Source organism: Oryx dammah, unplaced genomic scaffold (assembly GCF_014754425.2).
Source record: "Oryx dammah isolate SB20612 unplaced genomic scaffold, SCBI_Odam_1.1 HiC_scaffold_29, whole genome shotgun sequence".
In the NCBI taxonomy this organism is placed as follows: Eukaryota; Metazoa; Chordata; class Mammalia; order Artiodactyla; family Bovidae; genus Oryx; species Oryx dammah.
In genome coordinates this window covers 37,359,529-37,377,227 of record NW_024070213.1, presented here as the reverse complement: position 1 = coordinate 37,377,227, position 17,699 = coordinate 37,359,529, and the positions used below count along the sequence as shown (strand labels likewise).

At 36.9% G+C, this 17,699-nt stretch overlaps 1 protein-coding gene and 1 non-coding gene across 5 annotated transcripts in view; both read right to left on the bottom strand.

Annotated features, from left to right (window-relative positions):
* CCDC91 (coiled-coil domain containing 91) overlaps window positions 1-17,699 on the bottom strand; it is a 400,877-nt gene that overhangs the window by 161,974 nt on the left and 221,204 nt on the right. The gene's annotated exons all lie outside the window — the stretch shown is intronic.
* On the bottom strand, window positions 11,195-11,301 carry LOC120859015. Its single transcript, XR_005720030.1, has one exon. It is a non-coding gene; the product is annotated as a U6 spliceosomal RNA (small nuclear RNA).

Here is a 17,699-nt window from a genome sequence, read left to right as displayed (position 1 = left end):
TATGTGTAGAGGCAGAAAAACAAAGATGCACACAAACATTCTATAAAGAAAAAAATGATACCAAAAGCAGGGAATATTTTGCTAATTTTCAACATAGTTTAGGTTTTAGCTTCAGTCCTATGAGATCCTCTGTATCATCCTAGCAGACAGGAAAACTACTGACCACACTTCTTCAAGATTAATTTTAAAGGTGTCAACAAGATCATAGATTTCTTTAAAACAGGAACTATGTCACATTTATATTCAGCTTTATATATCACACAGAGGTTTTTACAGTTATTTGTACATAGCATACACATGCAATAGCTGTTTGGGGAGTGGCATTCCTTATACTGAGATTAATGTTTTAAAAATCATAGTTTTAATGATACCAATATTCATTAGAAAGTTCACTAAGTTTCAAATTATAACTACCAAGTTCAGTTACCAACTTTGTTGCTGAATACATTTAATCCCTAAGAGAGATCTGAATTTTTAAAATTATTTTAGACTAGAAATATTTATTCTTTCTACTCCACAAGTATAAATTTTGAATAAACAAAATAGAGCATGTGAAGGATAATAAACTTCTTGAAAAAAAAGTATGTTATAAATTCTTTAGCGATTAGACTAGAAAATAATGATATTAAGTCAAAAACTTTGCTACACCAACCAATACCCATAAGCAGTAGACAGACTGTTTTTAATGGAACTGAGTATACACTGGAATTTAAGTGAGTGGAGAAGTTACAGCCCAAGTGGACTATTGCAAACCAAACTACAATCCACTGTACCAACAAATCCACAGAATTTCTCTTTTCCCTTGAAACAGCCCAGTTCTTACAGATCTCAATCCAGGCTCATCAAATTTAATTACTTGTCCAGATTTTCAGAGTAGATGTGCCTAAAGAACCAGATGGTGTCTGAAACATTAATATCATGTTGGCATTTAGCACATAACCTTAAAAGAATACTTCATAGCTAATTTTAGGCAATAGTTAATTAATTAAAATTACTTTAAAAGTCAATCCTTTAAGTCATAATTTACAAATAGGAATAAGCTAGAGGCAAAACACAAAATAAATATCCCCAGTAAAACTTAAGCCCTAGGAAATAGGAATCTGTGATTAATTCATTGATGTATCCATTTTACCTACAATAGTACCTAATAGAAGACAAATAACTATTGAAGGAACTGAAGAAATGAATCATGATTTCAGTATATCCAATTTGTATTATTTGCCAATTCATAGAAAAAACTATTAAAACACTGATGATAATTATGTCTGTATTTATATTCTTAGTTTAGCTTTTGGACTGCAGTAGTACACATAAATAAACTGCTGTAAAGGGTCATTTGAAATCAAATACAATTTTACTTTTCTTAGGAAACTATCACAGTTTGCTTTTTTTTTTTAATTTTTTAATACCACAAACATTTTGTATTGGAGTATAGCCAATTACTGTTGTGGCGATTTCAGGTGAACAGTGAAGTAACTTAGCCAGACAGTTTGCTTTTTTAAAATCTATTTCAGATCTTTTCCAATTTAACTAAAAATAAAATAAGAAAATTGACATGGCAACCCACTCTAGTATTTCTTGCCTGGAGAATCCCATGGACAAAGGAGCCTGGTGGGGTACTGTGCACAGGGTCGCAAAGAGTTAGACATAACTGAAAGGACTTAGCACACACAGCATATAGTTGTTTTTCACAGTAGGCTTGACAGGTGGGGTAAGTGATAAAGAACTCGCCTGCCAATACAGGAGACATAAGAGACGAGGATTAGATTGCTGAGTCAGGAAGGTCCCCTGGAGTAGAAAATGGCAACCCACTGCAAGACAGTGGAGTCTGGCTGGTGCAGTCTACAGGGTTACAAAGAATTGGATGTAACTGAAGTGACTTAGCATCCATACAGTTGTTTATAGTATTCCTTAATTATTTTTTTTTGGGGGGGGGGTAAGGTAAGTACTGATATGCTCTCTTTCATTCCTATTTTCTACTTCGAGTCTTTCCTCTCCTTTAGTTGATCAATTGGTCTAAAGGTATGCTCGTTTTGTTTGTGTTTTCAAAGAATTAACTATTGGTTTTGTTCATTTTCTCCCTTGCTTTTCCACTGTGTAATTTACTTATTCTACCTGACATTTTGCTTGCTTTTTACTTTAGTTTGTTATTTTTTCTAAACTTTTAATATGGATAACTAAGTTATTGATTTGCTGCTTTTTCCTTTTTCCTATAGACATTTATACTTAAAAATTTGCCTCTGATTTCAAATTTACTTAAGGTATACCTGAGATCTCTTACTCCCAGTCACTTTATACAGGAGGTTCCTAACACAGCTGCTCTTTAAGGACCTATTTCTTTCTGAACCAAAGTGATTCACCTTTTTTTGCACAGGATCTGGTCAAGAGTTAGCAAGATTTCTGGTATATGATAACCAAACAAAACTGTATATGTTCTTACAAAATACTGTTAATTATATATGCCAAAGAATGTTCAAATTACCATACAACTGCACTCATTTCACAAGCCAGAAAGATTATATTCAAAATCCTTCAATCTAGGCTTCAGCAGTACATGAACCAAGAACTTCCAAATGTACAAGTTGGATTTAGAAAAGGCAGCGGAACCAGAGATTGAACTGTCAACATATGCTGGATCATAGAAAAATCAAGAGAATTCAAAAAATATCTATGTCTGCTTCATTGACTATGTTAAATTCTTTGATTGTGTGATCACAACAAACTATGGAATATACTTAACGAGCTGGGAATACCAACACATTACCTGCCTCCTGAGAAACCTGTGTGCAGGTCAAGAAGCAACAGTTAGAACTGGACATGGAACAACACTGGTTCAAAATTGGGAAAGGAGTACACTGAGGCTGTATATTGTCCCCCTGCTTATTTAACATATATGCAGAGTACATCATGCAAAATGCCAGGGTGAATGAATCACAAGCTGGAATCAAGATTGCCTGGAGAAATATCAATAACCTCAGATATGCAGATGATACCACTTTAATGGCAGAAAGTGAAGAGGAACTAAAGAGCCTCTTGACGAAGGTGAAAGAGGAGAGTGAAAAAGCTGGCTTAAAACTCAGAATCAAAAAATGAAGATTGTGGCATGAGGTCCCATCACATCATGGCAAATAGACGAGGAAACAATGGAAACAGTGACAGATTTTATTTTCTTGGGCTCCAAAATCACTGCACATGGTGACTGTGGCCATGAAATTAAAAGATGCTTGCTCCTTGGAAAAACAGCTACAACAAACCCAGACTGTATTAAAAAGCAGATACATCATTTTGCCGACAAAGGTTCCTAGAGTCAAAGCTATGTTTTTTCTAGTAGTCGTGTATGGATATGAGACTTGGACCACAAAAAAGGCTGAGCACCAAAGAAGTGATGATTTCCAACTGTGGTGCCGGAGAAAACTCTTCAAAGTCCCTTAGACAGCAAGGAGATCAAACCAGTTAATCCTAAAGGAAATCAATCCTGAATATTCATTGGAAGGACTGATGCTGAAGCTTGATTGGCCACCTGATGTGAAGACCTGACTCAATGGAAAAGACTCTAATGCTGGAAAGATTGAGGGCAAGAGGAGAAGTGGGTGACAGTGGATGGGATAGTTGGATGGCCTCACAGACTCAAAGGACACGAGTTTGAGCAATTCCCGGAAGAGAATGAAGGACAGGGAAGCAAGGCATGTTGCAGTTCATGGGGCCGCAAAGAGTTGAACACTACTTAGGGACTGAACAACAACAACAAAGAGATATTCAGATATACTTGGTTTGTACATTGGGAAGAAAAACTAAATCAGGTAGTAAACATAAAATCTTTAATAAACTTTGCATGTTTTGGTATTGTTTTAGGAATACCTGTTTGTTGGGTTGGGTTGGGCTTCCCCAGGTGGCATAGTAGTAAAGAATCCCCCTGCCAATGCAGGAGATACAAGACATACAGGTTCGATCCCTGGGGCAGCAAGATGCCCTACAGAAGGAAATTGCAACCCACTCCAGTATTCTTGCCTGGGAAATCTCATGGACAGAGGAGCCTGGTGGGCTGTAGTCCATGGAGTCACAAAGAATTGGACATGACTTAGCAACTGAACTTGTTGACTTAGCATAGTCAACTGCTTTATTGTCTATGCCAACTGCTTTACTGACATAGTCACCTGCTTTATTGACTATGTCAAAGCCTTTGATTGTGTGTATCACAAGAAACTGTGGAAAATTCTGAGAGAGATGGGAATACCAGATTATCTGACCTGCCTCTTGAAAAACCTATATGCAGGTCAGGAAGCAACAGTTAGAACTGGACATGGAACAACAGACGGGTTCCAAATAGGAAAAGGAGTATGTCAAGGCTGTATATTGTCACCCTGCTTATTTAACTTCTATGCAGAGTACATGAGAAACGCTGGACTCGAAGAAACACAAGCTGGAATCAAGACTGCTGGGAGAAACATCAATAACCTCAGATATGCAGATGACACCACCCTTATGGCAGAAAGTGAAGAGAAACTCAAAAGCCTCTTGATGAAACTGAAAGAGGAGAGTGAAAAAGTTGGCTTAAAGCTCAACATTCAGAAAACGAAGATCATGGCATCCGGCCCCATCACTTCATGGGAAATAGATGGAAAAACAGTGGAAACAGTGTCAGACTTTATTTTGGGGGGCTCAAAAATCACTGCAGATGGTGACTGCAGCCATGAAATTAAAAGACGCTTACTCCTTGGAAGAAAAGTTATGACCAACCTAGATAGCATGTTGAAAAGCAGAGACATTACTTTGCCAACAAAGGTTCCTCATAGTCAAGGCTATGGTTTTTCCAGTGGTCATGAATGGATGTGAGAGTTGGACTGTCAAGAAAGCTGAGCACTGAAGAATTGATGCTTTTGAACTGTGGTGTGGGAGAAGACACTTGAGAGTCCCTTGGACTGCAAGGAGATCCAACCAGTCTATTCTGAAGGAGATCAGCCCTGGGATTTCTTTGGAAGGAATGATGCTGAAGCTGAAACTCCAGTACTTTGGCCACCTCATGCAAAGAGTTGACTCACTGGAAAAGACTCTGATGCTGGGAGAGATTAGGGGCAGGAGGAAAAGGGGACTACAGAGGATGAGATGGCTAGATGGCATCACCAACTCGATGGACGTGAGTCTGAGTGAACTCCAGGAGAAGGTGATGGACAGGGAGGCCTGGCGTGCTACGATTCTTTGGGTCGCAAAGAGTCGGACACCACTGAGCAACTGAACTGAACTGAACTAGCAACTGAACAACAACAATTATTTATTAAAGCTTCATTTATTCAACTAATATTTACTGAATGCATGCTTTATTCCAAACATTGTTCTATGCACTGGGGATGCACACCGAACAAGAGAGATAAGAGCCTGACTCTCCTCAATTCACATTGTAGATAAGGAAAGTGGGGAAGACAAAGAAGATTGCAAAAGTGAAAGTGAAGTCACTCAGTCATGTCCAACTCTTGTGGCCCCAAGGACTGCAGCCTACCAAGCTCCTCTGTCCATGGGATTCTCCAGGCAGGAATACTGGAGTGGGTTGCCATTTCCTTCTCCAGGGGATCTTCCCGACCCAGGGATCGAACCCAGGTTTCCTGCATTGGAGGCAGACGCTTTAACCTCTGAGCCACCAGGGAAGACCCAGAAGATTGCAAGGTAGACAATAAACAAACATTTCTGATGGTGTTATATGCTGTAAAGAAAATTGAAAAGGGCTAAAGGAACAGAATAATGGGGGAGAAACTTTTCAGAGGGGGAAGTCAAGAGCTCTCTTAGGAAGTCACAAATGAGGAAGAAAAAAACTCAGTTTTATTTTGAATCTGAGGGAAGAACATTTCCAACAAAGAAAAATGTACAAAGTTTTATCATAGGAATAAAGGCTGATGACTTGAAAAACTAGAAAAAAGGCCACTGTAGATCATACAAAACAGGGAATTCAACCGGATGCCACAGTAGCACCAGACTTCCAGACAAAGGCAATCACATAGAACCATGGAAATGCATTTTATTTTTTACTCAAACAATAAAGTTTCTATAATCTGACCTACTTTCATTTTCTTCAGTGTTTCAAAGTACAAAAAACAGTCAAATGAAATAAAACAAATTCTTCATCAATAGACAATTTGTGAGAATGAAATATGTAGCACCGATTTTTGTCAGCTAAACATACACACACACACACACATATAAATGCACCATGCATATACCACTTTTTATTCAGTATAATTAAGAGTAATGAAATTATCCTCTCTTATAATGAAGGGGTTAATCCTAAACAGAACAGTTGAATTATTTTCATGGTCTCACAGAAAAGTGCCATAGATATGCTACAAGTATATCTGCCAATTAACATCTGCCTGAACTTCATCTGGACACACTGTCTATTAGCATGAAGTTCTTCTATAATACTTACATTCTCCATTTTATACTGAATTAGACTGACAAGATAAGATTATGAAAATTAATATATAGTGTCCAAATGATGGCAGCTCACTAACATGTCTTAAAGTTCAATGACTCTTGGCTAATCAGATATCTTCTGCTAATGTTTGGATCTAAAATGTCAATCTATAGCTTTGTTGGCTTGTAGTTTGGGAAGAAAAACTGATACAGACACACATATTTTAAGACCTCAGTGAGTTAGTAATTCAACTGTGGTACAGATATAGTTACATTAGAAGAGAAACATTAGGTTATCTCTGAAAACAATATTTAGACATTTTAGAAAATTTTGTTGGAATACAAAAAGAATTAATGTGATCAAAATCTATCACTGGTAAGTGATTTAAACATACAAGATAATAAGGACTAGGGAATATAACTCTCTTAAAGAAAACCTTGTATTTGAACTTAAGGCTTGGGTTTACCTAAAAAACCTGGATCTAAATCCGAGCTCAGGTTCATGGCCTGACTGCCCAGGCAGGCAGAAGTTAAGCAACATCTAGAATCTTTAAGTTCAACCCTTGGGGAAAATGAAGGTGCATGCTTCTCAAGAGTGTAAACTCCAGATGTCTGAGGAGTTATAGTAATGGATTTGGTCATATTTTTAGAAAGCAGGACAAAAACCAATTCCTAAAATTATGGATAAATGGATTAAAAAACAAATGAGCGCACCCTTCCTTTTGCTTAACTTAAACAAAGAGCAGTGTCAAGGTCATAAAGAAGCTGGTAAAAATTTATCTTATCACAGATCTCAAGCATTTGGAATTGCAGATCCTAAATTTTTCTAGTATTTGAAGTGCTGTGCAGTGGCACTATACTAATTCAAAAAGAAAAACGTTAAATTATGGGTGTAGATCTAAACATGGAAATTCAATACAGTCTAGCCATGCTACAAAATGCTCTGCGGGCTGTGAAAGCCAAAAAAAAAAAAAACACTTTAGGACAGAAGAAATCATTCCTGTTGGCCCTGTTGTTAAGGGATTCTAGTAACATCAGAGTTGTTACCTCAAACACCACAAAAGTCTCCCAGTGAAAATTTCTTTTGTGCCATGGACAACACATTAAAATTAAGAAGTTTCTAAAATTAAGTTCAGCAGAGAGACGCTTCATGTCTGCCTTCCAGATACTTTAAACTTCTGAAAAGCTGCCATATGGACATGCCTCTCCCTCAGATGCCACAATATTATTTCTTGTGACTTGCATAAGAGCTACAGTTTCAGTTAAAGAAGAAAGAAAGGAAGGAATGAAAGAAAAGGAAAAAAAAAAAGAACTCTGACTAAAATCTCTCCAGAATCTTTCATAGGATTCAATGAAGCACCTAGTTATTAAACACTAAGGACATAACATTCCATTTTCTGAAATATCAGAAACCACAAAAAGAAAGAAACCCATGTACATGTCAGGAATATTTGACTTAAATACACAATCATTAACCTTCCAAGGAGGCAGCATAACTTGCTAAATAGAGTTCTGGATCAAGCTTTGAATGATCTGACTATATTCACAACTCCTTTCCTGGCTGTATGTGTTTGATCAGGGCACTGTGCTTCTCCATGTCTCAGATGTGTTATCTAATAAATAGGAAGAGTAATAGAGCTTCGTCTCTGCCAGTAATAAAGTAATTCTGTGAAATTCTGACTGCTAACTTAATTCTTTATATTGATAAACTTTCAAAAGAGAATTGTTTAGCCTTCTGCTGATTTTTGTAAACTAAACTCCTTATTTGCATGAAAAGGAAACTCAAGCTATTTGGATTCAAATTGTATCAACAATATTTTTTAAATTGCCACATTTAAGATAGTTAAAATAATTTCCCTACAAATTAATAGACGTCCATTTACCAAATATAGATCTCAAAAATTAGAAAATAACTTTTATTCACATTGAAAAGTTGAGTGAGATTAGAGGTTTCATCTAAATCAATTTATCAGAAGATAAACTGACAAAGTGTATCTTGGAGAAGGAAATGGCAGCCCACTCCAGTACTCTTGCCAGGAAAATCCCATGGACAGAGAAGCCTAGTAAGCTATAGTCTATGGGGTCTCAAAGAGTCAGACACGACTGAGCGACTTCACTTTCACTTTCACACTGACAAAGAGGAAATTTTCCTTTATGTCTTCTTTTTGATCACAAGGAGAAGAATGTCGTAAACTTAGATGACAATTTAAGGTACTTTAACCTGGTTCTTTTCCAGTTAAGTGTTAACCATATATTCAGTTCAGTTCAGTCACTCATTCGTGTCTGATTCTTTGTGACACCCATGGACTGCAACACACCAGCCTTCCCTGTCCATCACCAAACTCTTGGAGCTTGTTCAAACTCATATCCATCGAGTCATTGATGCCATCCAACCATCTCATCCTCTGATCATCCCCTTCTCCTCCTACCTTCATTATTTTCCAGCATCACAGTCTTTTCCAATGAGTCGGTTCTTCGCATCAGGTGGCCAAAGTATTGGAGTTTCAATACCAAAACCATATATAACAGAAATGACATTGCATGGGGAGATGTGTAAACTATTTAAAATCCATAAGATTGGGCACCAAAAAATCAGAAGTGGCATCCCCAGCACTGGAGCAGGTGTCAGAGGTCGCTGCAGTGCTGATCTCTAGCTTGACTGTGAGGGATTAGGATGAAGCCTCAGGGAAGGGACAAAGTCATCAAAGTGTCTCAGAGGAATTGTTAATATACTAACTAGAATGGAAGTATTTCACCATTAAAATATAAAGTAGTGATTTACTGATTATCGATTTATCAAAAGTTACTCAGTTGTGTCTGATTCTTTGTGATCCCATGGACTATACAGTCATGGAATTCTCCAGGCCAGAATACTGGAGTGGGAAGCCTTTCCCTTCTCCAGGGGGTCTTCCCCATCCAGAGATCAAACCCAGGTTTCCCACATTGCAGGAGGATTCTTTACCAGCTGAGCCACAAGGGAAGACTTTGCTAGCACCCAAATTAGGTTGTTACAATGAATTAACTACCAAGAAACTTGGTTACAAGAATATTCTGCTAAACTACCAAAACAGGATAACTTTTGAACTTAGTGCTTCTAACCATATGGATAAAATCAGACTCTATAAGTTTTATTCCTCAAATGGAATTCCTTTCTCACTGCTATAAAACAATTTGACAATCAACTTATTGCAAATCAGACATGACAATCTTTAGCAAATTATCTCATTTCTGGAAGCAATAAAGCCTAAAGAATAGATGGGAATTGATACTCTGACAGCAATGGGAGCAAAATTTAATTTTTACTATGCATATTTCTGGGCTTCCCAGGTGGCGCTAGTGTTAAAGAATCCACCTGCCAATGCAGCAGACATAGAGATACGGGTTCAATCACTGGATTGGGAAAATCTACTAGAGGAGGGTATGGAAATCCACTCCAGTACTCTTGCCTTGAGAAACCCATGGACAGAGGAGTCAGGCAGCTACAGTCCATAGGGTCACAAAAAGAGTCGGACCAAATGAGGTAACTTAGCATACACACACACATGCATACTTTCATATCTTTTAAGTTTTGTATTGTATGCATGATTCGTTGGCAAAGAAATAAGATACTTTGAAGACAATAGGGCAAATCATTTACTTCCTAATAATTTTAATTTATTCTTGATTGTTATTCAGTTGCTCACTCGGGTCCGACTCTCTGTGACCCCATGGACTGCAGCATGCCAGGCTTCCTGTCCTTCGCCATCTCCTGGAGTTTGCTCAAACTCATGTCCATCCAACCAACTCATCCTCGTTGTCCTCCTCTCCTCCTGCCTTCAATCTTTCACAGAATCAGTCTTTTCTAATGAGTTGGCTCTTCACATCAGGTGGCCAAAGTGTAAGAGCTTCAAGCTTCCGCATCAGTCCTTCCAATGAATATTCAGGGTTGATTTCCTTTAGGATTGACTGGTTTGATCTCCTTGCTGTCCAAGGAACTCTCAAGAGTTTTCTCCAACACCACAGTTCAAAAGTATCAATTATTTGGCACACAGCTTTCTTTATGATCCAACTCTCACATCCATTCAAGACTACTGGAAAAACCCATAGCTTAGACTCTATGGAATTTGTCAACAGGCAAAGTGATGTCTCTGCTTTTTAATACACCACCTAGGGTTGTCATAGAGTTTCTTCCAAGGAGCAAGTGTCTTTTAATTTCATGGCTGCAGTCACCATCTGCATTGATTTTGGAGCCCAAGAAAATAAAAGTCTGTCACCATCTCCATTGTTCCCCCATCTATTTGCCATGAAGAGATGGAACCGGATGCCATTATCTTAGTCTTTCTTTTTTTTTCATAGCTAAAATGTTTACTTTTTTTTTCAATTGATTTTATTGAAATATAGAGACCCGGGTTCGATCCCTGGGTCGGAAAGATCCCCTGGAGAAGGAAATGGTAACCCACTCCAGTATTCTTGCCTGGAGAATCCCATGGACAGAGAAGCCTGGTAAGCTGCAGTCCACGGGGTCGCAAAGAGTCGGACACAACTGAGCGACTTCACTCACTATAGTTGATTTACAATGTTGTGTTAATTTCTGCTGTGCAGCAAAGCGATTCAGTTACATAGATGTATACATTCTTTCTCATATTCTTTTCCATTATAGTTCATCACAGGATATTGAATATATAACCCTATGGTATACAGTTCGAGACTATTTATTCTTTTTTTTCTTTTCTATAATCATTTTATTTCCTATTTAAAATTTATTATTTTTAATATAAATTTATTTTTTTTCATTGGAGGCTAATTACTTTACAAAAATATGGAACATGTCATGAATTTGCGTGTCATCCTTGCTTAGGGGCCATGCTAATCTTCTCTGTATCATTCCAGTTTTAGTATATGGAGAAGGAAATGGCAACCCACTCCAGTACTCTTGCCTGGAAAATCACATGGACAGAGGAGCCTGGTAGGTTGCAGTCCATGGGGTCGCTAAGAGTCAGACATGACTAAGCGACTTCACTTTCACTTTTCACTTTCATGCACTGGAGAAGGAAATGGCAAACCACTCCAGCGTTCTTGCCTGGAGAATCCCCGGGACGGGGGAGCCTGGTGGGCTGCCATCTATGGGGTCACACAGAGTCCGACACGACTGAAGTGACTTAGCAGTAGCAGTAGCAGCGCTACCGAAGCAAGCACTATCTTAGTTTTTCAATGTTGAGTTTTAAGCCAGCTCTTTCATTCTCCTCCTTCACTTTCATCAAGAGGTTTAGTTCCTCTTGGCTTTTGGCATAAGGGTGGTGTTATCTGCATATCTGAGGTTACTGATTATTCTTCTGATAATCCTGATTCCAGCTTGTGCTTCATCCATCCCAGCATTGTGTATGTTGTACTCATTTCGCATGATGGATGAAGTCTGTTGTTCGACCCAGGGATTGAACCTGTGTCTCTCATTCTCCTGCATTGGCAAGCAGGTTCTTAACCACTAGCACCACCTATGTGTATATATATATATATTTATATATATGTATATAGTGATACAGTGAAGTCGCTCAGTCATGTCCGACTCTTTGCGACCACATGGACTGTAGCCTACCAGGCTCCTCTGTCTGTGGGATTTTCCAGGCAATAGACCTGGAGTGGATTGCCATTTCCTTCTCCAGGGGATCTTCCCAACCCAGGGATCGAAGTCGGGTCTCCCACATTGTAGACAGACACTTTACCGTCATATATATGCATATATGTATCAGTTCAGTCGCTCAGTCGTGTCCGACTCTTTGCAACCCCATGAATCGCAGCACACCAGGCCTCCCTGTCCATCACCATCTCCCGGAGTTCACTCAGACCCATGTCCATCAAGTCGGTGATGCCATCCAGCCATCTCATCCTCTGTCGTCCCCTTCTGCTCCTGCCCCTAATCTCTGCCAGCATCAGAGTTTTTTCCAATGAGTCAACTTTTTGCATGAGGTGGCCAAAGTACTGGAGTTTCAGCTTCAGCATCATTCCTTCCAAAGAAATCCCAGGGCTGATCTCCTTCAGAATGGATTATTTGGATCTCCTTGCAGTCCAAGGGACTCTCAAGTCTTCTGCAGCACCACAGTTCAAAAGCATCAATTCTTCGGCAATTCTTTGGCGCTCAGCTTTCTTCACAGTCCAACTCTGACACCCATACATGACCACTGGAAAAACCATAGCCCTGACTAGACGGACCTTTGTTGGCAAAGCGATGTCTCTGCTTTTCAATATGCTATCTAGGTTGGTCATAACTTTTCTTCCAAGGAGTAAGCATCTTTTAATTTCATGGCTACAGTCACCATCTGCAGTGATTTTGGAGTCCCCCAAAATAAAGTCTGACACTGTTTCCACTGTTTCCCCACCTATTTCCCATGAAGTGATGGGACCAGATGCCATGATCTTCATTTTCTGAATGTTGAGCTTTAAGCCAACTTTTTCACTCTCCACTTTCACTTTCATCAAGAGGCTTTTTAGTGTCTCTTCACTTTTTGCCTATGTTTATATATATTTATACAAATTTATACATTTATATACACTTATATATCTATATCCATATATATATAAGCTATATATGTTATACATAGCCATATATCTGTATATATAAAATTACATAAAACATACATATATGTATGTATTTATATATGCATATATAAAATTTCCCAAAAGCTAATTAACTAAAACTTAACAGATAAAAAATCAAAACCAGATGTGTATTCTGATACTTGGTTGCACACTAATGGTTTATAGTTCAGATTAAAGCATAAAGTTAACCATTCCTCTTTTATTAATTTCCAAGCAGGCAAGAAATTAGAAAAAAAATCTTAAAGGTAGTTTTTTATATATATATCTTCATCTGGACTTATAAGAATAATTTAACCAGTTTATCTTTTCTGCCTTTAAGAACTATGGTATGTAATTGTCCACTAACTGGATTATTAGTTTCCAATAAAAATAAATCTATAACACATCAATTACATGTCTTCTAAAGTGTAATAAACATGATAATAAACTGATAATTTAGTTCACTACAATAAGGGAAGATTAAAAATCACATAACTGATACATCATATTGACTAGAATAGTTACAGAAATTATATTCTTCAGATACTACTATAAACTCACTCTTTCAGCATTCCTACTAAATGTAGAAACCTCCTGAATAACATTGTTAAAGAGAAGGTTTATTTCAACCGTATAAGAACAAAACAGACCCAGCCTCATTCAACACAGAAAGAAAATATTATTATGGATAAAAGGTATTTATGATAGACCAGCTTGAGTTTTCATGATAATAAGCAGAAGTCTGTAATTAAGTAACAATGGACAGGAATCACAATTTTCAAGTCTCATTAACATTAGTCACAAATATTAACCTGATGTGATATAAAAAAAATGACATTTAAATTTCATTTTGGAAGGTAAGCCAAAAATAACTAATGGAAAAAGCTATTCATTAATTTTTTTGTTAATCTTTGGAGTTATTTTTCAAAGACTTCTCTGCAGCAAAAATTTGAAATTTATATCCTGAATACAGAATGGAGTCTTTTCCTTCATTTCTTTGACTATCATGCTGAAAATCCAGTCACAATATAAAGGAAAGCCTTAAATCTATATTAGAACAACTTTTCTTGCAATGTTTCCAATGCCTTTTGGTTTTGGCCTGGCTGGAAAACCACAAGAATAGCCTTGCATGCAAGATTCTGGCTTAGCCCAGAAAACTCAGAGGCACATAAGAACAGTTCTCAACTACCAAACCTTTCTCAATCCTGTGCTGAGGTTAAGTTTGATGGGAGGGATAAGAATGGACAAGCCAAGTTGTGAGTTCCAAACCAATCACTAGTATCTAGCATGCTGTTAGGCCAAACGCTATTGGCAACAGCAAGCATCTTTATTTGTCCAGGAAAAATCTGATCATATGATAAAAGCTGGAATTTATGAGGATCCTTGTTCAATCAAACAACTAAAACTATAAATTTATTTCATATCTTTGGGTTAACAAAAAGGTATAATTTTTTTTAAAAAAGATACATAACACATTTCACATATCTTCATTTTTACTTATCCCCTCTTTACACAAAAAGTTAGCAATCTCTAATCAAGGGAAAACATCAAAAGAAAAGAAAATGTCATTTCCTCCCCCTTGGAGCAGAACTTTATACAATAAAAGTAATTCTACACCCTGGGAAAAATTGGTGTCCAAAATGTATTATGTTCTCCCTTATAAAACAGTACAAACAACTCAAGAGTTCAAATGAAATACTAGCAAGTAGATGCTTTTGAAAAATGGAATATAGCAGACATGTGATATTCTAAGCTGACATTTGACATATGTTACACTGCTGAAATTCAAAGCAGTCCATAGCAAAAGAGACTTAAGGCAACTAACCTTTGAGAAATGCACAATGAACCAATACTCTCAATAAAACTAAGGTTGATCAAATGGGAAATAAAGAATTTTACTCAAGATAATTTCAGAACAATTTAAGTTTATGTAGCAATTCTGCACCATCTTTCACTCTGAATATCAGAGAATGTATATGTCTGATAAGCAAAAACTCTAGTGTATCTAGTTCAATACTCTGGTACTTAAACATAAGAAAAAAAATCAGGAAATTCTCTTCATAAAATGTTCTGAGACTTTAGAAAAGAATCAGCTAATTCCTTGTCTGCTCATTTAAATGAGTAAAATATTTATAAGCACTAATCATGTGTCTAGCACTCAGTGGCTTTTGGCATCTGGGATGTAATAAACAAAGTTAAAGATCATCAATTCAGACAAGCTTTCAGAAACAAAGACTGAAAAATGAGTATATGGCTATATGTCTAATCTGGTGGAAATATCTTGAGATATGTAAATAAACATAAATAAGCCTGAGTTTTTTAAATGTACTCAACTTGGCCAAAAGCATGCACACAAAACACAAGGGTTAGAACAGAAAGCTCTAAAGTTTCAGAAGAGGCTATAAAAACTTCTAGTTTGAAAATGAATGTGATGACCAGGAACTAATTTTCATATCACCAAAAAAACTGATACAGAAAATGTTTAGGTTAGGCACCCATGAGGGGGCCAAGAAACATGTAATAGACCTTAAATCACTACAGTTATAATTTATTGGTGTTTGCAATAAATATTAAACCAAAATGCATTTTCTTTTTTGCCTTTTTTGGGCTAACTTTCCAGTCACCATTTTGACTCATCTATCAGCTATATCAAAATCAATGTTTCAACACTTCTATCTCCTATGATTTGAAAAATGTCTAAATCCCTTCAGTTTAAACAACAAAACAGCTGAGTGTAAGTCAATTTGAAAAATAAACAAGTTGAGTCCGAACAAAGAAAATTACTAACTTGCAAATACAACTTCAGGATGAAATAAATTCTGAATACTAGAGTTTCAAAAGGAAAAGCACTTTTTTCTAACTGATCTATCTTAAAGCAAACGCCACATTAAAAAGAAAGAAAGAAAGGAGGCAGTCTTTTGTCATTGTCTTGAACAAGAAGATTCAGTATACAGTAGTAAAACAAAACTATTAACCAAAAAAATCCTATGTTATCTTATACATGTCAATTTGGGATCATCAATGAACCAGACTTAAAGTAAAATAAAATAAAATAGAAACAACATGCTAAACTTAATTTTTTGAGTACTTTCCACTCACTGTTAGAGCATGTGAGCAAAAGTTCTAGCTTTGAAGTTTAACACACTGAGTCAACTAGAACTTTCTTTGGAAAATTCTTTCCAAAAGTCATTTTGGATAAAAAATAAAATTAACTTTAAGAATTTATTAATATCTAAAATAGTTTTACCTCAAGCACTTACATACAGTATATTAACTGAATAAATGTATACAGAGATACTTCTGTAAAAAAAAAAAAAAAAGAACCAAACGTATCTGTGCAAGAAATGAGAGATCGCAAGATACTTTCTCTTTAAAATTCAGGGCATCACATGCCTTAAGTTAAAGAACTACATTTGTTTTAGCAAATATGCCTGTATTTTTTCTATATATGATTTTCTTTGACAGTCCCTCTGTGCTATTCCAATACTCCACTGTAAAGAAATTTTTTCTTGCTCTGATCACTTATCCTACATAAAAGAAAATAAGACGTAAGTTTAAAAAAATCTTTGGAGAAGGAAATGGCAACCCACTCCAGAACTCTTGCCTGGAAAATCCCATAGACAGAGGAGCCTGGTAGCTACAGTCCATGGGGTCACAAAGAGTCGGACATGACTGAACGACCTCACTTTAACTTTTCACTTAAAAAAATCTTAATGTGGGATAAATCTAGTTCCTTAGTTACAGCTAAAACTTTTGCTTCTTTTGTAACTTTTAAAAACAGAAAGTGGTCCATTCAATTGTCATTTAAATCTGTCAGAATATCTCTCATTTTCTCATAAGGAAAAATTTCATAGTGATTTCAATCTAAACATGCACACAGACACACCCACCCACACACAATCTTGACAGGCTCAATTCAGATAATAAGAATGGGGAAAAAGGCAACAGATAGGATACAATGATAGGCAAATAAACGTGAAGGGATAAGCTGATGGTTAACAACCTCCTTGGGGTAGCAGAATGACTTCTAAAACTTCAAAGAAAATACAGATGCATAAATCCCACCTATGTGAACTGATTTTAAATTTCCAGAAAAGAAAATTGGTATGATTTCTTAAAAGCAACCCAAGTAATTTATTATGTCCTGCAAAAAGTGCAGGTTAAGATACCCTAATCAATGACAACTGATGAGTGCATCGCAAGCAAAATAGCAGCCCAGTAATACAACTACACATTACCTTAATAAAAAAGGTGCTCTGCATCATGGGTGTGTCCCAGGGGGCACTAGTGGTAAAGAACTCCCCTGCCAATGCAGGAGACTTCAGAGAGACAGGTTTGATCTGGGTCGGAAAGATCCCCTGGAGGAGGGCATGGAAACCCACTCCAGTAATTTTGCTTGGAGAACCCCAGGGACAAATAAGTCTAGCAGGCTATAGTCCATGGGATAACAAAGAGTCAGACACAACTGAAGTGATTTGGCATGCACACATATCATGGATAGTAATACTTGATAGAGAAAACTACAGATATAAAGAACTGTGAAGTCTGAGCTAGTGTATATAGTAGCAAATGACAATTTGAAGAAAAAAGCCCAGTTAAACAAGTAACGGAAAATTCCTGTTCCTTGTAGTAAACAATCTTAGATGTGGCATGCTCCTATGGCAAGCCTCCTGAGATCTACATTTATTTTACTGTTGTTAATTATGAGGATAAAAGATTTTTTAAATCATGACATGAAAGAAACA